The following is a 22325-nucleotide window of genomic DNA, read 5'->3' as shown; positions in this document are numbered from 1 at the left end:
CTAAAGAAAACAGAGTGGGAGAAAAGAATCTTCCCTAGAAAAAAGCACACTAATTGAAATGGTCAACATTAAAAATATAGAGATACTCATCAGTGAAGTACCTGAAATTACTTTAATGAAAAAGAAAAGTCATGAAATTAAAAGAGAATAAGATGGAGAATATAGAAAAGTTTGGGTGAAGAAAGGGAAGAGACAAATGTTGGGATTAAACTACAAATCATTATATTGTAGATTAACTTTCTTCATGAATGTCCAAACTCTGAAGCTGTATGTTTAAATCCTGTACCTTTTTTTTTTTTGTATGGGCCTTGAATTCCTAATTTTTCCAAGACTTTTATCATGAAAGGGTGTTGGATTTTGTGAAATGCTTTCTCAGCATCAAAGGAGATGATCATGTAGTTTTTGTCTTTGAGTTTGTTTATATATTGGATTCCATACATTGCCATATATTAAACCATCCCTGCATCCCTTGGATGAAGCCTACTTGATCATGATGGATGATCATCTTTTGTGTTCTTGGATTTGATTTGTGAGGATTTTATTGAGTATTTTTGCATCAATATTCATACAGGAATTTGGTCTGACATTCTCTTTCTTGTTGAGTCTTTATGTGGTTTAGGTATCAGAGTAATTGTGGTTTCATAGAATGAATTGCATAGAGTACCTTCTGTTCCTATTTTGTGGAATTTTGAAGACTATTAGAATAAGGTCTTTTTTGAGGTCTGATAGGACTCTGCACTAAACCCATCTAGTCCTGGGCTCTTTTTGGTTGGGAGACTATTGATGACTGTTTCTATTTCTATAGGGGATATGGGAATGTTTAGATTGTTAATCTGATCCTGATTTAACTTTGGTACCTGGTATCTGTCTACAAAATTGCCCATTTCATCCAGGTTTTCCTGTTTTGTTGAGTATAGGCTCTTGTAGAAGGATCTGATGATTTTTATTATATCTTCAGTTTCTATTGTTATATCTCCCTTTTCATTTCTGATTTTGTTAATTAGGACACAATGGAAAGAGATCTTCTTTAAAGGCATGTTTTCCTACCTCAAAGACACTGATTACTTTCTACAACAGGCCTTAACAGATACAAAAATCCTGAAATTATCCCATGCATCATATCAGATAACCCATATTAAGGCTGATCTTCAATAATAACATAAATAATAGTAAGCCAACATTCACGAGGAACCTGAGCAACACTCTACTCAATGATAACTTGGTCCAAAGAAGAAATAAAGAAAGAAATAAAAACATTTTAGAGTGTAATGAAAATGAAGCTACAACATACCCAAACGTATGGGTCTCAATGAAAGCAGTCCTAAGAGGAAAACTCATAGGTCTGAGTGCAGTTAACATTCAAACACGGTTGCTCCCAACAGAGAAACACTGTCTCTGTTGGATATTCTTTATTGTCAACTTGACAATATCTTGAATTCAGCAAAATCCAAAATTGGATGACACACCTGAAAAGGATATTTACTTAATTTGTAGAAAGTAATCAGTGTCTTTGAGCTAAGAGATTTGTCTTTAATGAAGATCTTTTTTGAGTTTGAAAGACACAGTTTCTCTAAATCCTGTATCTTGCAGATAGTTATTTCTATACCATAACAAAATCAACATTTACTTTATTTATTTCTAGTTATACTAATAATCATGTTGAATACAAAGACACATAGTTTCTTTAATTACCATTCTATTAGGTTCTCTTAATTTTTTATTCCTTACATTCTTATTATGTCAAAGATCAATGAGTATTTTTTTCAAATATTTATTCTAGAGGACATCACTTTTATTTGTTGTGCTTCTGTACTCAATAAAAGGGAAACAGGACCTGAACATTCATCTCCATCTGCTACCTAACTTCATATGTATTGTAACAAGCTACCTTACATTCCCTCCACTATATTTTCCCTGCCATGATTGATTTCATACTTAAAGTATTAATCAAAACAAACCTTTCCTTCTTTGAGTTGCTGCTTGTCAGATATTTTGTCAGTGCAATGAGAAGAGTGACTAACCCCATGCTCATCAGAGGTATTAGCTTGTGATTCTCTATCCTTGCAGAGTTCTCATCTTGTTTGTGTGTTCACACAATGCTGATGTAGACAACCTGATTTCATATGTGCTCTATATTGGAGAATATTAAAATACTATACCTATTTGTTTTTTGCAAACATTGGGTTGAATTCAATAGTAAAGGCTTCATGTCCTTTTTTTTTTTTTTGAAATATGTTTTCTATTGCTGATCTTGTCTGTTCAGCATTTCTATTCAGTCATTATTCATTCTTGGAAGGTTATATATATCGAATAATTTATTTTTCTAGAATTATTGAGGTTACATAGCTTTTATTGTTATTTATAGTGAATTCTCATGATCATTTGTACATCAGCAGTAATGATTGTACTTTGCCATTATCTGTATATTTGATGAATCTTCTCATTTTACCTCATTAGTGTGGCTACATGTTTATATTGTGTGTGTTTTGAAAAAAGTACTTTCCATTTTACTAACTTTTTCCTTAGTCTTTATTGGACTTATTCCTGGCCTGACCTTTATTTCCTAATAAAGAGAATTAGGTTAGTATTTTCTAATTCCATGAGGTATAGCATTAGATTATTCTTGACCTTTGTTTTTAAGTAGGCATTTCTTTCCTTTAGGACTGATTTGCTGTATTAAAGAACAAAATAGCTTTACTGTTAAATCCTACTAAACTGGAAGCCAAATTAATGAGAATTACTTAAAATCTCATATAGAAAACATAAATGATAATGAATCTCACTCAGTGAGAAAAGTGAGTACCAGACAACAGTAAAAAGGATACATCATTGATCATTATATACTCCACATCAATGAAAATTGCTTACAAACAAAGGTAGCAAAATAAAGAAGATTCTGTGAAAGCATGGTGTTTATCTTTTATAATAAGTAACAAGTTTAGTTTGAATATTAGTATAAATCTTTATAATACAGTTCAAAATATGACAATAACATGAATAAATAAGCACAGAATGTCATTGGAAAATAAATATTTAGTTATATTATAGTAAAGTATAAACTATACTACTTATAGAACAAACATTTCTGGACTTTCTATAAAAAGATCTGAAAACATACCAACATATAAAAGTGAGAGCTCACTATATGGCTTGTTTGTCTAGGAGCTATTTTGGTCCATGAATGGAAAATCTAACACACACACATACACACACACACACACGCAAGTTAATTTCAACATAGTTAACTCAAAGGCTGGGCACTCCTAAATCTCCCCTTGCTACCCCAGGCCCAATAAGTGAAGGGGCCACTTACCCAAAGTCTCACATGATTGGGTGGCTTTATTTTCTGCTACTACTGTGTCCTATTCTTTTTTCCCTCAGTCCAGGTGATTCTGTGTCCTTCCTAACTGTGCAACTCTCAGTGTCCTGCCCCATGCCCAGCTATTGATCAATCAAAAACCATTTGGGGCAAGGACATTCAGAGTCTGGACATGCATATTCAAAGCATTAGCACCAATCTCCAACACAGTAACTTAATAGAAAAAAATATGAATATTTACCTCTAAGTTTTTGAAAACCAAGAATAGTTCATATTTTACTTGGGGCCTGTGGTTTTAGAATCTACCGAAATAGTCTTGTCTAAAAAGCTTCATGAGCAAATTTATGAATTTCAAAATTACGTACACATATATTATTTTTCCAATGAGCGGATATTTGAGATAATAATTACAACTCCCCAAATTTCTTTTCCTCCCTACAACCTCTCCCATAACTTGTCTTCAGTCTTTTTCAAATTCATAATTTTTAAATACACCACAAACACACACACACCCACACACGTGCACACACACACACAAGATTCAATATATTCAATGTTATTTCTCTGGATAGTTTTAGAGCTGACCAGTTAGCACTGGAAAATCAATTGGTATGCTCTTTCCGAGAGAAGACCACATCTCATACTCCCAGCTTTTGTCAGCTGCATATAGTTCTTTGTAGTGGGTTTGGCCTAATGTTGTTTTATTCTTATGTTAATTTGGGTACCCAAAATTGTTTGCAGAAGAGAGTCCTCACTGAGGGACCCTGAACACAGTTGGTTGTGATTAGTAAATAAAGAAGTAGGCAGCCAATGGCTGTACAGGGCAGACAGAGGTGTGACTTCAGGACTCTGCCAGCTTGGTACTGAAAGAGAAGGAAGAGATCCTCAGTGATGCAAGAGTACTGGGAGAGGAGACGCCATGTCTGGGAAGACTGCATAACAGAGAGAATAGTCACCATGTGAAGGAGCCAGGAGAATGCAGCCAAAAAGGGCTTACCAACTGGGTCCAGGACAGCCAAGGTAGAATATAGAATATAATAAGTGGTAAATCAGGATTATTGGTGAGAAATGGATTAAGTTCATGGGAGTTAAAAAGTGGCCCAGCTGTTATACTGTATAAGGCATATCAAAATGTAAAAGCTGTGCAGTTGTCTTTCATTCAGGAACCCAGAGCACTGGAGCCTGTAGCAGGAACACACCACCAGAATTTGTATATAAAAAATGTTGCTACAGTGTGGGGTGGAGACGTGTAGGTTCCTTATTCAAGTCATGATTTGGTGGTCATGTCTGTGAGAATATATATAGTCTGATAATATTATAGAAAAAAAATCTCAAGCCAACTCCCTGATCCTCTGTGCCTCCATTTGTATACGCTACATTTATGCTGATACCATAAAGTCTAGAAGAGGGTATTTGAATTGCCTTGAAATTAGAATAACTAGGAATTATTAACTGTTCAATGTGTGTTCTGAGAAGCAAATTTAAATACTGTGGAAGAGTAGTGAGTGGTCTTAACTTCTGTGTTATCTTTCTAGGCCCAGGACACATGATCAATAGAATTCTCCAACTGTCAGAGGTCCTGTCTGACAATCCTGCACACATACACCACATGATCACACAAACCACTACATATTTTAGTATGGATTATATATGTTACATAGGAAAATCCTCAATATAAAGTAAGTGCAATAGCTTTGAATTGAACGTAAAATCAGAGCTTCCATAAATAACAATACATTTGCAAAACAGTGAGAAATGAGATTACTGATTTTCTTCTTTTACTCCATTTCATGCAGTCCCATAACCATGGAAGTGACTCCACTACCATCCAGTATAGGTCATTCACAATTAATCTCTGGTTCTCTCTTGCAGACACACCTATACTGGTCTTGAGTTTTATATCCAAGGACCAGTAAAGATACTCAATATGGTTTCATTTAAAGGATATAGCATCTGTGAATCAAGAAAAGAAATATCTGGCCAGACACAAATATACTGCTTCTACTGGCTAGTTTTGGGAGTCCACTTGATACAAGCTGGAGTTATCACAGAGAAAGGTGCCTCCCTTGAGGACATGCCTCCATGAGATCCAACTGTAAGACATTTTCTCAATTAGTGATCAAGTGGGGAGGTCTCAGCCCATTGTGAGTGGTGCCATCCCTGGGCTGGTATTCCTGGGTTCTATAAGAAAACAAACTGAGAAAGCCAGGGGAAGCTATCCAGGAAGTAGAATCCCTCCATGGCCTCTGCATCAGATCCTGCCTCCAAGTTCCTGTCCTGTGTGAGTTCCTGTCCTGACTTTCTTTGGTGACAAACAGCAACATGGAATTGTAAGCTGAATAAACCCTTTCCTCCCCAACCTGCTTCTTGGTCATGATGTTTTGTGCAGGAATAAAAACACTGACAAAGACTTTAACTTTCTGTCTTCAGAGTAGTAAACAATATGATTTCTTATGTTAAAAATGTAATTATTATAGAACTCATTGAATATATATTAGTATGATAGCCATATTTTTGGAAATTCTTAGATTAAGAATGTCATTCATGATCAGACTTGGGATCCTGGACTATACAACTTCCCTTCCCCCACCCATCTTCTCCACTAACTGAGTACCCTGGGGGCACTCCAAACTTCCAGGAGCAAACTTCTATCCCTGCTAGTCCTCTATTCTCCCATCAACATTCTGACAGCTTTCATCAGACCTGCAGCTCCTGAATCATACAGACCTGTGGATCCTGAACCATACAGATCTGCTGATTTGGAACCATGCAGCACAAGAATATCCACAGAGACTTGCCACACCAGGACCTTCAAAACTAATCTCCCTCCCAATACCTACTACTTCAAGAACAACCAGGGATCAAAGCTATCCAGTTATATAAAGGCCCTAGAAGAGCTATTCAACAAAAGCCAGAGCAATAGGACATCGGAGCACAGCTACCTTTCTATGGCAAGCCCTGACGATCCTAACACAACAGAAGCACAGGAAACCGACTTGAAATCTAATCTTAAAAGATGATAAAGTCCTTAAAAGAGGAAAATAATAAATCCCTTAAAGAAATACAGGAAATATGATCAAACATGTAGATGTCTTTAAAGAGGAAATAAATAAACCCCTTAAATATTTACAGGAAAATAAAATTAAACAGCTGAAGGGAATGAGTAAAACAGTGCAAGAGCTGAAAGTAGAAATAGAATCAATAAAGAAAACACAAATCCTGGAGATAAAAAAAAAAAAAACAGGGAAGAGAAAAGGAACAACAGATGCAAATATCACTAACAGAATTCAGGAGATAGAAGAAAGAATCTCAGGTATAGAAGATGGAATAAAAGAAATTGATACATCAGTAAAAGAAAATGTTAATTCTAAACAATTCTTGTCATACTATATCAAGGAAATCTGGTATACCATGAAATAGACATAATGAAAGAATAACAGGAACAGAAGAAGGTGAAGAGACCAAGCTCTAAGGCCTAAAAAATATTTTAAACAAAACAAAAGAAGAAAACTTTCCTAATAGAAGAAAACTTTGCTAATCTTAAGAAAAGGATGTCTTTTAAAGCATACAAGAAGCTTATGGAACACCAAACAGGCTGGACTAGAAAAGAAAATTGCCCCAACACAATATTTAAAACACAAAATCAAGCCGGGCAGTGGTGGCCCACGCCTTTAATCTCAGCACTTGGGAGGGAGAGGCAGGTGGATTTCTGAGTTCGAGTCCAGCCTGGTCTATAGAATGAGTTCCAGGACAGCCAGGGCTATACAGAGAAACCCTGTCTCGAAAAACAAAACAAAACAAAACAAAACAAACAAAAAAAAAACAAAACACAAAAAATGAAAACAAAACAAAACAACCCCCCCAAAACAAATAACAACAAAAAATCCACAAAATCGACAGAACAAAGAAAGAATATTAAATGTGGCAAGTGAAAAAGGCCAGGTAACAGGCAAAGGCAGACCTATGAGAATTAGACCCTACTTCTCAACAGAGACTTTAAAAGTTAGATGGACCTGGACAGATATCTAAAAAGCCACAGATGCCAATCTAGACTATTATACCCAGTAAAATTTCAATCACCACTGATGGAGAAAACAAGATATTTGAAGATAAATTCAAGTTCAAGCAATATCTATCCACAAATGGATCTTCATTAACCCTATATCTGACAAATGATCAATATCAAAAATTTATAAATAACTCAAGAAGTTAGACACCAACAACCCCCCAAAAAACATTAAAACGGGTAAATAATTAAACAGAATTCTCAACAGAATAATCTCAAAGCATTTAAAGTAATTTTCAAAGTCCTTAGTCATCAGGGAAATGCAAATCAAAACTCTAAGATTTCATCTTACACAAGTCAGAATGGCTAAAATACAAAACAAAACAAACAAACAAAAAAACCCCAACAACAACAAAACATCAGGAGATAGCCAATGCTGGTGAAGATGCAGGAAAAGAGGAACACTCCATTTCTGGTGGGAGTGTAAACTTGTGGAACCACTTTGGAAATCAATTTGGCTGTTTCTCAGAAAACTTAGAATAGTTCTACTTCAAGACCTAGCAATAGCACTCCTGGGCATATTCCGAAAAGATGCTCCAACATCCCACAATGACACTTTCTCAACTATGTTCATAGAAGTTTTATTTGTAGTATCAAGAAACTAGAAACAATCCAGATGTCCATCATATGAAAAATGAATACAGAAAATATGGTACATCTCTGCAATGGAATAATATTTAGCTATTAAAAAAATGATATTGTGGATTTTGGCAGCAAGTAAGTTGAAGTATATCATCCTGAATGAGCTAACCTATTGGTAAAAGGGCATCCATGGTATGAACTCAATTGTAAGTGGATATTAGCCATAAAATATAGGATACCCATGCTATACCCATGCTCCACAGACCCAAAGAACAAAGATATGAGGAAGAATGTTTGAATCTCACTTCTAAGTGGGAATAAAATGGTCATAAGAGGCAGTTGGAGGGAGTTAACTAACTGGTTGGGATTAGGAGGGCAATGTTGGATTTCAGGATCAGGTGTGTGGAAGGAAAGGAGGATAGCCAGGTGGCCATGAGAATATATGTAACACTACAAGTGATGGGGTTGGTTATCTAGTGTCATCTCTAAGACATGATATAGACCTGGGATAAGGGAGGCACCCAAGGATCAATAGGGGAGATATTTGTGACTCAAAGCATTGGGGATATGGAACCTGAAGAGGTTCTCTGTTTTAGCCAAACAAGATCCCCAGTGGAGTGATAGTGACACCAACCCACCCACAAAACTTTCAACGCAAAATGTATCCTGTCTATAAGAAATTCCAGGACAAAGTTAGAACAGAGATTGAAAGAATAGTCAACTTGTAATTGGCCCAACTTGAGAACCATCTAATGGGCAAGCACCAATCCCTGATATTATGATACTATTAATGATATACTTTTATGTTTTCATGTAAGAGTCTAGCGTGGCTGTCCTTTGAGAGTCTCCACCCAACCACTGACACAGACAGATACAGACATCCAAAGCCAAATAATGGATAGATTTTGGAACTCTTATAGATAAACTGGGGAAAGGATAGAGGGCCTTGAATAGGATAGGAACTTCACAGGAAAACCAACATGGTCAACTAACTTGACCCCTTGGGTTCTTACATACTGAATCACCAACCATAGAGCAAACACTGTCTAGACCTAGGCCTCCCTAAACATTTGTAGGAACTGTACAACTTTGTCTTCATGTGAGTCCCAAACAACTGGAGCTGGGACTATCCTAAAAGCTGTTGCCTGTTTATGGGATATGTTCTTCTAAGTGAGCTACCTTGTCTGGTAGTTGTACAAGTCAGTGGGCAAGGATTTCCCTAGTTTCCTTAGAGCCTTGATGTGCCAGGGTTGGGGAATACATTTAGGGAATCCCCAGCTTTTTCATGTGAGAAAGGGAGGGGGAAAAGGGAAGGACTGTGTAAGGGGGCTGGGAGGGGGCCTGTGAGCAGTATATAAAGTGAATAAAAAATATTAAAACCAGGACTGGACAGATGAAGAATAAAGAATATCATTTATCTAATTTTTCATCTGCCTATAATTTTGCTTTGACTATATTTTTAGCTATACAGAGAATACTTAACAGCCTGAAGCTTTTAGCTAACTTTGCTATTGCATCAAAAAGGAAGATAATAGTCTTTTTTGCTCAGATCTTTGAAGTTACTTTGCTTTTGTTTAAGCAGCAGATGTGAGCATAAAACATCTTCTTATTAGCTGAAAAACACAATTGATATCATGCATTTATCCTCACAAAACATTTATTTTACTCATACAAAAACATATTGAGTGAGTCCAAACCCTAAATATAAAATAAATCATAAAGTTGTTAATTTAGATCACCCATTTTTAGAGAAGAAAAGTATCTTCAGTTTTTCCTTTACAAAAAAAGTATGTACTGAATTTTTTTCTAACATGTATGGATTGTGTATATTGTGATTGTTCAATAAAATATTTCCCATACAAATATAGGTGAAATTCATAAAATTTTCTTTATCTCCCTTCCTTTTGCTTAATTTTAACAGCCACTATTAACACTATCCTGCAACTCAGATTCCACATTTTATAATTAACATAAAGTTCTACAAATCTTTCTGGCTGTAGCTTATTTTATTTTATACAGTGTCCTCCAGTTCCATCTACTAATATCAATGTCAATCACTCATGCTTGTTTCCAGCTGAATAATACCCCACTGTCTAAATGTACTTAATTTTCTTTATCCATTTACCTACTGATGAGAGGTTTTTAATGTGAATGCATACCTTAGAAAAAATTAGGAAGTCACATTTCAAGACATTCATATGGACATTGATTTTCATTTAAGGCCACCAAAGGTCATCACATTGCCAAGTAATTATATGCTTTGCATGTGTGTTTGAAGAAGGTAATAAAATAAGGCCTCTAAATTGACAGGTAGAGAATGTTGCTATAGTAAATACTATAGACTATGAAATGTATTCAAGGTTCAATTAGTTCTTAAAGTGAATGCATATCTTTGCAATGGTTGTAATTTATGGAGGCATACTTTTTTTCAAATCTATACACAACAGAGGAGATCGAATATCATAACTTTCTGATCAGTTACAATCAGTTGCAATTGTACAAAAGACTCAAATATAAATGGCAACTTAGCAACTTTAGAGTTATTGTATTATATTGTATTATACTACATGGTTATATTTAAACTATCTTTGATAATCAAAATGATTAATGCAGGTTTTTAATGTAAATTTTCTCATTTTTATTTATGTAAACATGGATAAAAACATACTGTATAATATGCTTGTGTTTAAAACAAACTTGAGTGTTTTCCATTCAATCTAAAGGAGAGTTATTTTTAAGTAAACTTTACAAATGGTTGGGTCTATCTTTTGGATATCATATCCTTAAAGAAAGAGACAATAAACATATTTTGATACTGTCATAGGGAACAATTCTTCACAGATATTGAGACTCTAAACAGGGGACATTAGGGCCTTAGGGATTCAATTTCTTTGAGAATGTCTTTCTAAAAGTTGATTTCTTTTTCTGTTTACTCATCTGTTCTAAAACAAAGTTATTTGATCAAGCTTTTGTCCCAAGTTATTAGTTCTCCCACTCAGGACTAGCTAGGCTAAGATTACACAGAAGCTCGCCCAACTGCCAAAACAACATACTTTCCGCCCCCACAAGACTGAATTCCTTAGCACAGGGAATTACCACTACAGTACTTCCTCTTTTTACATTTTGCCTTTTCATCTCTACTTAATGTATCTCCTAATGTATTGTTAAAACTGACTAGTGCATTTCCAAGCACATAATAAAAGCTAGATGGATATGCACAGAAATAAAGTACAAATTTACCTATTTTATTTGTTTTTCCCATTTCCACATAATTTTATGAGACCTAAAAACAATTTTAAAAGAATTCATATTTTTCTCTTTGTTCTCTTCACATTTCCATTTAAAATATCTGTCTTTTGTGTCCCAGAGATTGTCAGCAATGATTAAATTTATATATTTGCCATAAGTGATGACAAATCCCGGTTTTGTTAAACTATTGGTATTGGTATTCATATAACTGTTTACATTTATTTTATTTTTTAAATTGATAAAAGGTTGAATTGATCAGAATCTCTTGAATTTCAAATGTAAAATGTTAAAGAATAAAATTTGTTGGTTTTCCAGGTTAAATGTATTAAAGTAGTTTATCCCATATTTGTATGGTGAATTTTAGCAATATGCATATTTGATTTCAGAGATACATGTGCCCAAAACAGCTAGGAATTCCAAAGTATTGTCTTGATGACCGCTAAAGGGGAGCAACAGAAAAAAAGTGTTTTTCAGTTTTTTTTTTTTTTACTTTTTTTTTATTACATCTTTTCCTCAATTACATTTCCAATGCTATCCCAAAAGTCCCCCATACCCTCCCCCCTACTTCCCTACCCACCCATTCCCATTTTTTTGGCCCTGGCTGGGGCAAAAAACTTTATATGCCCCTGTACTGGGGCATATAAAGTTTGCATGTCCAATGGGCCTCTCTTTCCAGTGATGGCCTACTAGGCCATCTTTTGATACATATGCAGCTAGAGTCAAGAGCTCCAGGGTACTGGTTAGTTCATAATGTTGTTCCACCCATAGGGTTGCAGATCCATTCAGCTCCTTTGGTACTTTCTCCAGCTCCTCCATTGGGGGCCCTGTGATCCAATCACTAGCTGACTGTGAGCATCCACTTCTGTGTTTGCCAGGCCCCAGCATAGTCTCACAAGAGACAGCTATATCTGGGTCCTTTCAGCAAAATCTTGCTAGTGAATGCAATGGTGTCAGCGTTTGGATGCTGATCATGGGATGGATCTCTGGATATGACAGTCTCTAGATGGTCCATCCTTTCGTTACAGCTCCAAACTTTGTCTCTGTAACTCCTTCCATGGGTGTTCTGTTCCCAATTCTAAGGAGGAGCATATGTAACTCTTTGAATTAATATTATATATATATATATATATATATATATATATATATATCATTAGCATTTCATTTCTCAATCCTACAGTAGCCACAAAAATAACTGTGCTTGAATTTTGAAGTTTGCCTTTTAACACATGATCTCATTTTCTGAAGAGAACAATCCAAAATCAAACACACACACACACACACACACTCACATACACGCTGGGCAGGGGGAGAGAGAGAGAGAGAGAGAGAGAGAGAGAGAGAGAGAGAGAGAGAGAGAGACACTGGTTGGTGGCACTATAGAGAAACGATTTCTCAGTGAAGGTTTTGCTCCCACTTCTACTGATTCTCTCCATATTTGCTGCATTATGTCTACATCTGATTGAGCTTTCTTTACATGTCTCTGAGGATGATTGATGCCTTCAAGGGCAGTGACAGTTTGGCCCTCTCAGATTCTCATCAGAAATACATAAATACAATGTATTACATTAACAACAATAATTGGACCAACAAGAAAATCTTAAATGATAGTTTTATCATTTCTTACATGTTCTCTAATATTTTTATTTACATGGGATTTAAAAATATTTTCACAAATTCATTTCAGCTTTCTCTCTTTACAGCAATGCTTGGAGGAGTGGTTCACTCTCTAAGAACTGCCTGCTAGTTTCCAAATCTTTATGAATCATCCACCATATTTATCATTGTCTATCAACATGTTTTTGAAAGGATAGTCCAACTTGAAACTCCCCACAATGCCCTAGATCATAGTACAAATTGGAAGAATATGAACATATCCTGACATCTTTTCCCAACTGCTTTGAATTTGTAACAATACATCTCTAAAGAATTTGTTTCATCTTATATGTGTCATCGCTAAATAGGTCAATTGGATAAAACTAATCTTTGAAATAGTGATAAACAATAAGCATAGCTTCATGTGTCATGTATTCTCTAAGACAATTAAATAAATATGTTCTATATGTGTAACTTTTATACATAAGTTATACATGAAACTTATATATAACATATATACATAAATCTGTTATATATAACATATAAGTCATAACTAATAGAAATAGTAGGGTTCTTATATATCAATAACACAGAAATAAAAACCTAATTATATAAAAATAATTACAATAGTAGTGCAAGTTTACTGGCACATAAGTTCAATAGGTAGATAAATAAGTGGATCACTTGGATAAATAGGTTCATATGTTGTCTGTCAGCCTTACCAGCCATCACTTTGTTTTGCAGAAAGTTTGGTACTCTCATGATAAATTGATATACTATAATTATATTTCAGAAATGTTTAAAGAAATATTGCCTATAGTTGTATAATACAACAAATGACACAATAAGAGAAATAATATAGGCCAGTTGCAGAGAAAGAATTTGATCCAAACAAGATTTTTCCAACCACCACCTTGAGTGGAGTATCTTGGATTTAAAACTATCTATGGCAATAAACACAGATGTTGTAAGTTAGGACTCCTCATTAGTCTCCTGAGAACTGGAAGGAAGGTCATATTTTGGATGTAAATAAATAGATAGATAGATATAGATAGATAGATAGATAGATAGATAGATAGATAGATAGATAGATAGATAGATATTCCTTAGCTAGGATAGTAGTTGAAAAAATCTTGTAGAAAACCAATTCTTAAGCATGTCTTTGTATTTTTTTAAGTATTCTTTTTTATTCTTTTTTATTAGATGTTTTCTTTATTTACATTTCAAATGTTATCCCCTTTCCTAGTTTCACCTCCCAAAACCCTCTATACACTACTCCCTACCCCTGCTCACCAACCCACCCACTCCCAATTCCTGCCCTAGCATTTCCCTGTGCAGGGGCATAGAACCTTTTCAGGACCAAGGGCCTCTCCTCCCATTGATGACCTACTAGGCCATCCTCTGCTACATATGCGGCTAAAGCCATGAGTCCCACTATGTGTTTTCTTTGGTTGGTGATTTATCCCAGGGAGCTCTGGGGATACTGGTTAGTTCATATATTTGTTCCTCCTATGGGTCTGTAAACACCTTCAGCTCCTTGAGTACTTTCTCTAGCTCCTTCACTGGGGACCCTGTTCCCCATCCAATGGAGGGATGTGAGCATCCACGTCTGTATTTTTCAGGCACCTGCAGAGCCTCTCTGGAGGTAGCTGTATCAGGCTTTTGTCAGCAAGCTTTTGTTGGCATTCACAATAGTGTCTGGGTTTGGTGCTTATTTATGAGATGGATCCCTAGGTGTGGTAGTCTCTGGAAGGTCATGCCTTTGGTCTCAGCTCCAAACTTTGTCTCTGTAACTCCTTCTATCAGTATTTTGTTCCCCCTTCTAAGAAGGATCAAAATAACCGTACTTTGGTCTTCCTTCTTCTAGAGTTTCATGTGTTTCGCGAATTGTATCTTGGGTATTCTGAGCTTCTGGGCTAATATACATGTATCAGTGAATGCATATCATGTGACTTCTTTTGTGATTGGGTTACCTCACTCAGGATGATATCCTCCAGATTAATCCATTTGTCTAAGAATTTCATACATTCATTGTTTTTAATAGCTGAATAGTACTCCATTGTGTAAATATACAGCATTTTCTGCATCCTTCCTTTCTTTCTTTCTTTCGTTCGTTCTTTCTTTCTTTCTTTCTTTCTTTCTTTCTTTCTTTCTTTCTTTCTTTCTTTCTTTCTTTCTTTCTTTAGTTCTTTCTTTCTTTCTTATATTTTTATTAGGTATTTTCCTAATTTACATTTCCAATGCTATCCCAAAAGTCCCCCATACCCTCCTCCCCACTCCCCTACCCACCCACTCCCACTTTTTGGCCCTGGCATTCCCCTGTACTGGGGCATATAAAGTTTGCAAGCCCAATGGGCCTCTCTTTCTGCATCCATTCTTGAGAACTTATTGAGTTGTTTGTATATATTGGATATTAGTCATCTATCGGATTTAGGATTGGTAAAGATCTTTTCCCAATATGTTGGTTGCCTTTTTGTCTTATTGATAGTACCTTTGCCTTACAGAAGCTTTGCAATTTTATGAGGTCCCATTTTTTAATTCTTGAACTTACAACACAAGCCATTGGAGTTCTGTTCAGGAAGTTTTCCCCTTGTGCCCATATGTTTGAGGCTATTCCTCACTTTCCCCTCTGTAAGTTTCATTGTCTCTGGTTTTTTGTGAAGGTCNTTGATCTACTTAAACTTGAGCTTTGTACAAGGAGATAAGAATTATTTCTAACATGTCCTTGATGGCTGATTATTCTTGGATTAAAGACATAAAGGTACACATGTTTTGGTGTTTGGTAATCTTTTCAAAGAACAAGAATGTGTATAAATGAGGAATTCTATGAAGTGGCTTGTGGGAATGAGTATGTTTTTATTTAAATACACACACACACACACACACACACACACACACACACAACCTAGTAGTTAATAGATAGCAATAACGAATAGTAATAAACAGCAACTTAAATAGTTACTATTTGTCCTAAGTTACAGTGATTTTCAACTCTGTTTTATCACTTTATTTCAATTTGTGTTTCATAGAGTGCAGAATATTTAACATTTTGAACTGCTAACTACTATTCTGTTTGTTGTATATAGAAAGTCTTTAAAACACTTAAATTCTCTATTCATCGGCTATAGACAACAGTACTAGTCATAATACCCTTATAGTACTATATCAATTGGTTCATGGAGACTTCATTGCTTATTTTTTCATTTAAAGTACCCAGAAGCACAATATAATTTAAAAACAGAACTTTCTTATTGAACAGCAATCTACAAGGACATAAATGTTTTACTTGTCCATCTAAGTAATCATACAGTCTTTGAACTTTGACAAGCATAAAGAAAAACACTCTTCTTGACAATGATCCACAGTGGAAAATATTCAGAGAATTTGGTTGCTTGCCAAATTGGAGTACACAGTGAGTACCTCCTCCACGTTATTAGAGAAGATAACACTACTTGAAAAAGGACCCCAGTGTCATTTGAATTTAACTGTACTTACTTTGTAAAAAGTTTGAACAGTCTTCACATGAAAAGAAGAAAAACAGGAAAAACAGAGGTTCCTGTCATTATTTTCTATACTGCAGAAGGCATGGATACTTTCTCACAATAGTCACTGAAAATAAAATCTTGAATTCTTAAAAATCAAAACAAAACAAAATACTTGAATTTATGTTAAGACATCTCTCACAAGCATCATTGAAGAGAATATATGAGTTATTTTTTTTAAAGAATAATGAAAATCACATTTAAAGTCAGCACAATTTCATTTTAATTTGTAGGAATGAAGCAGAATTTGTGCACTGTCTCATTTGAATTTAGACAGGGTAATGAAGTTTGAAATCCAGTTTTAAGTAAAAGAATTCTTTTTGGTTTTACCAAGTAGCCACTCTGAAGCTAGCACAGAGGTAACAGACATTACATTATCATTAGACAAAGAAAATAGAGATGAACATTTTCACCTAGTGTAGCAGAGGTAAAAACATAGCAATGAGCTCTGAATTCCAAATTCATTTTTTCTCTTTCTAGATTATCACTTACCTTGTTGTAGTCTTATATTTATATATGGTTTTCAAAGTTCTTAATGTACTTCCTCATACATAAATTGAAAGAGCAAATTATTATCTATAAGAATCTACTTGTGATTGATATAAAATAAAAAGTTTCTGAATACAAAATTGTTAGTTCTCACATCATTTTTATTCTAACTCCTCTTCTGTCAGTTCTTCTATCATCCTTATCTTCAAACACATGCACTCTGATTTCTTCAGTAGTTCCCAATTAGTAGGCACATATTATGATATCATAGTCACTGACACCTTATTAATTCATCTTCTCTGCTTTTGTCCATACTTACTTCATGAATGACACATGATCCTATCCACAGGTATTTGAAGTGGTACTTTCAGGTTAACAATTGAAAATTTTTCTTATTAACCATTAAACTGGTACTTGAATTAAAATGTTGACTTACAATGTTAATACTCATTTCCCATAAAGTGAAATAATATTCATTATTATAGAGCTAAAAATTCATCCTCTGTCTCTTTATCTCTTCAACCCTATCCAGTTCTTTTTCTTTTTAATGTATCACTCTAATTTTCATCCCTGTTTCTCTCTATTGCATCGGTGTCCTCAAAAGCTTTCATTTTCTTGCTTTTCTTTTATTTTAAAAATTCCCTATCTTATTTGGAGGGCTTTTATCTCAATACACACATAAGTCATTGGTCATAAAGTATCTGTCAATCTTAGAACCTGTAATAGATTTTTATCTTAAAGAAGATACTGGCCTCTCCTCCCATTGAAGTCCAAGACCATCCTCTGCTTCATATGTGGCTGGAGCCATGGGTCCCTCCATGCGTACTCCTTGGTTAGTGGTATATTTTCTGGGAGCTATGGGGCTTCTGGTTGGTTGATATTATTGTTCTTTCTATAGGGTTACAAGCCCCTTAAGCTCCTTCAGTCTTTTGTCTAACTCCTCCATTGGGGACCCCCCTTGTGGACCCTGTGCTTAGTCCTATGGTTGGCTGGTAGCATCTGCCTCTGTATTTGTCAGGCTTTTGCAGAGCCTCTCAGAAGACAGCTATATCAGGCTCCTGTCAGCATGCACTTCTTGGCATCCATAATAGTGTCTGGTTTCTGTCTATCTGCCTTCTCTCTGTCTCTGTCTTCTCTCTGTCTCTCTGTCTCTCTGTGTGTGTGTCTCTCTGTCTCTCTCTGTCTCTGTCTCTCTCTTCTCTCTCTCTCTCATTCTCTCTCTCTGTCTCTGTCTCTGTCTTTCTGTCTGTCTCTGTCTTTTTCTCTCTCTGTCTTTCTGTCTCTGTCTCTGTCTCTGTCTCTGTCTCTGTCTCTGTCTCTCTCTCTCNTCTCTCTCTCTCTCTCTCTCTCTCTCTCTCTCTCTCTCTCTCTTTCTCCCTCTCTCCTGCTTCTATCTATGGACTTATGAAATTCAGAGGAAAATATGTGGGATTCCATATTTTTCTTCCACTGTGGAAGTCCCAGTGATTAAACTGAGGTCATCAGCCTTGGCAAATGGCACCAATACTCAATGAGCCATCAGAATAGTATAATTATGTATCTTTTGTCTGAAATATATAGGATGAATACTTTATGCAAAAACTTCACATATATACATAAAGATCAACCCCTAAGATATTCAATATGCCACATGTGTATGCATGTGAGAGGTAATAATAACTATAGAATAAAAGGCCATAAATTTCCGGGGACAGAAAAGGTGTTGGAAGAATAGTGGTGAGGATGAAATTGATGTAAATCTATTACTTATATGTGAAAGCCTCAAAAAATACATTATTTGGGGCAAAAGATTCATAACATTAGCAAAATTACAGTTATGAAGTAGTAATGAAAAATGATTTTATGATTGGAGGTCATCACAGCATGAGGAACTGTATTAAAGGGTCACAGCATTAGTAAGGATGCTTCTAATGGGTGTTGGCAATGTGTAAGTCCTGTTTAAGTGACTAAGTTGTTGAGGTATCATGGGTGCAACATTCCTGTTTTGCCTAGCAGACACTATTTAGTAGCAGGTGTCCTTGTCCGCTGGTTTTAAAAATCTTTCTATCCCTGGTTCTGCAATGTTACCTGAGCAGTAGTTGTAGGGGTTTCAGTTTAGATACATCAACTTATCCTAAGCACACACTAGTTCATTATTTTGTAAACTATATTGAGCTTTACATTGTCTTGGTCTAGGGATGGGTGTGTTAGCTTTATAAAATGAATTCAGAAGTCTTCTTGCCTTTTGTTCATTTTGGAAGAAAATGAATGGAAGTGTGTTAATACTTATTAAAATAAATGGTGAATTTCTCTCATGGAAAACCTTAAGACCTATTTTTAAAGAAGTGTCTAATGTCGGAATTCACATATTAATCCCCAGTTGCTATAAAGGTATTAAACTATCCATTACACACTCACTAAATTTTGGTAGCTTTTATTTTTAATAGTATTTGATCATTTGGAATAAGTTGTCTAATTTATGCTTGAAGAATAGTTCACTTTATTATCTTAATTCTCAATGCCTTTATGGCTTTTAGTGGTACCCTGTTTAAATTCTAATACCAGAACTTTTATGTCTTTATTTCCTTTGGGCATTTAGTATATTTAAATTTTATTCTTTTTTAAGGAAAATAGTCCCCATTTTCAATGGATTATTCTCTGTTCTTTTTAATCTAAGTTTTAATGACTTGAGCTCTAATCTTTATCTCTTCTTCCATCTGCTTGCCTTTGGGTTTAGGTTTTTATAATAGGAAATAAGTTAAGCACTTTGAATTTTTTCTCAACCATTCCTTAACAATGTTTCCCAAATTTTAGTATCTTGGGTTGCCACTTTCATTCAATTTAATACACTTTTGTTTTCTTAAAGTCATTCCATTCCACACATTAATTATTTAAATGTATATTGTGTTTTCACCAGTGCTTGGGGGCTTAACATGTTATTATACAGTTTTTAATTTCTAGCTCAATTTCATTGTGAACATAAAAAAAAGTGTAGGTTCATTTGTTTCCAGCTTTTCTAGTTTTGTGTTTATTGCATTGTTTTTTGAGACAGACGTTTACTGTGTAGTCCTGACTGTCCAGGAATTTGATCTGACTAGGCTGACTCCAATGCAGGGACTAAAAGCCTGTGCTACAACCATCTGGATAAAATTAGTTATTTTATCATTATTGATTAGTTTTAATATTCCTGCTTCTTATCCTCTGTGTCAATCATGTAATAGTTTTCCCTGTCATGAAGTTTAAAGTAGTCTTTGAAATTTTGAATTGTTTAATTACTATAACTATTTAATACTCTAGTCTTTGGAATTGCTGAGAAGGTATTCAGGGCCCCCCTTAGCTTAAAGGATTTATTTATTTATTTATTTATTTATTTATTTATTTATTCATTCAGTCATTCATTCATTTCTGTTTATTTGTTTTACATACTTTTATAAGTACAAATTTAAAATCACTATATATGACATCTATAGTATGTGCTTTTAATTTTGGTAATTTACTTTAATTCAGTTTCCTAAACTTTTTCATTTCTCCTATATACTATTAATACTGTTATCTAATCTGATAACAACAGGGGCTGAAAAAAGGAAAACTTAGAGTAATAGCTAAGAGGTTTTGTTTTGCTTTGCTTTGCTTTTTGCTTTACTTTAAGGAACAGAGAATGAGATCTCTGGAAAAAAATTTAAAAAGTAGTAGAAGAAAATAGAAAGGTATATGTGTGGAGCTGAGTAGTGCAGGAAATTATAGAAATCAATAGTTTTTCATTACTATACTCCATGTTTCTATTTTTTTTGTTGTTTTTTTTTTGTTTTTGTTTGTTTGTTTTTTGTTTTTTTGTTTTTCAAGACAGGGTTTCTCCGTATAGCTCTGGCTGTCCCGGAACTCACTTTGTAGACCAGGCTGGCCTCGAACTCAGAAATCCGCCTGCCTCTGCCTCCCCAGTGCTGGGATTAAAGGCTTGCGCCACCACGCCCATCATCTTTTTAATATTTGACTAGTCTCCCTTCCCACCAAATGAATTCATACCTCTATGTTTCCTGCCTCCTTACCCAAGGAGAGTTTTCTAAATTGAAAAATTGAAGATAATGTTATCTCCTGTGGCTGGAATGTGAAAACTGGTTTGTTTGTTTGTTTGTATTATGTATTTTTATTAGACATTTTCTCCATTTACACATTACAAATGCTATCCCCTTTCCTATTTTCTTCCCAGAAAATTTCCAATAACCTCCCTCCTCCCCCTGCTCCTCAAACTACCCACTCCCACTTCCTGGCCTTGGCATTCCCCTATACTGGGGCATAAAATCTTTGTAAGACCCAGGACATCTCCTCCCATTGATGGCAGTTTAGGCCATCATCTGTTACATATGCAGCTAGAGACAAGAGCTCTGGGGGTACTGATTAGTTCATATTGTTGTTCCTACTATACGGCTACAGACCCCGTCATCTCCTTGGGTACTTTCTCTATCTCCTTCACTGGGGACCCTGCGTTGCATCCAATAGATAACTGTGAGCATCCACTTCTGGATTTGCCAGGCACTGACATAGCCTCACAGGACACAGCTATATCTGGGTCCTGTCAGCAAAGTCTTATTGGAATATGCATAGTGTCTGGGTTCGGTGGTTGTTTATGGGATGGATCCCTACGTGGAGCAGTCTCTAGATGGCCCTTCCTTCAGCCTCAGCTCCTATCTATGTCTCTGTAACTCCTTCCTATTTTGTTCCTCATTCTAAGAAGGCAAGAAGTATCCACACTTTGTTCTTCTTTCTTCACTTTCATGAGTTTTGCAAATTGTACCTTGGGTATTCTAAGATTCTGGGCTAATATCCACTTATCAGTGAGTACAAATCATTTGAGTTCTTTTGTGACTGGGTTACCTCACTCAGTATGATATCCTCCAGATCAATCCATTTGCCTAAGAATTTCATAAATTCATTGTTTTTAATAGCTGAGTAGTACTCCATTGTGTAAATGTACCACATTTTCTGTATCAATTCCTCTGTTGAGGGACATCTGGGTTCTTTCCATATTCTGGCTATTATAAATAAGGCTGCTATGAACATAGTGGAGCATGTGTTCTTATTACAAGTTGGAACATCTTCTGGGAACATGCCCAGGAGAGGAATTGCTGAATCCTCAGGTAGTACTATGTACAATTTTCTGAGGTACCGCCAAACTGATTTCCAGAGTGGTTGTACCAGCTTGCAGTCCTACCAGCAATGGAGGAGTGTTTCTCTTTTGCAACAATTTTGCCAGCATCTCTTGTCACTTGAGTTTTTTATTTAGCCATTTTGCCTGATGTGAAGTGGAATCTCGGGGTTGTTTTGATTTGCATTTCCCTGATGATTAAGGATGTTGAAAATTTTTTTCAGGTGCTTTTCAGCCATTCAGGATTCCTCAGTTGAGAATTATTTTTTTTTTAATTCTGAAACCCATTTTATAAAAGGGTTATTTGGTTTCCTGGAATCCAATTTCTTGAGGATATATATATATATATATATATATATATAT

This window comes from Mus caroli, chromosome X, assembly GCF_900094665.2.
Source record: "Mus caroli chromosome X, CAROLI_EIJ_v1.1, whole genome shotgun sequence".
Taxonomy (NCBI): Eukaryota; Metazoa; Chordata; class Mammalia; order Rodentia; family Muridae; genus Mus; species Mus caroli.
This window is presented reverse-complemented; position numbering follows the sequence as displayed.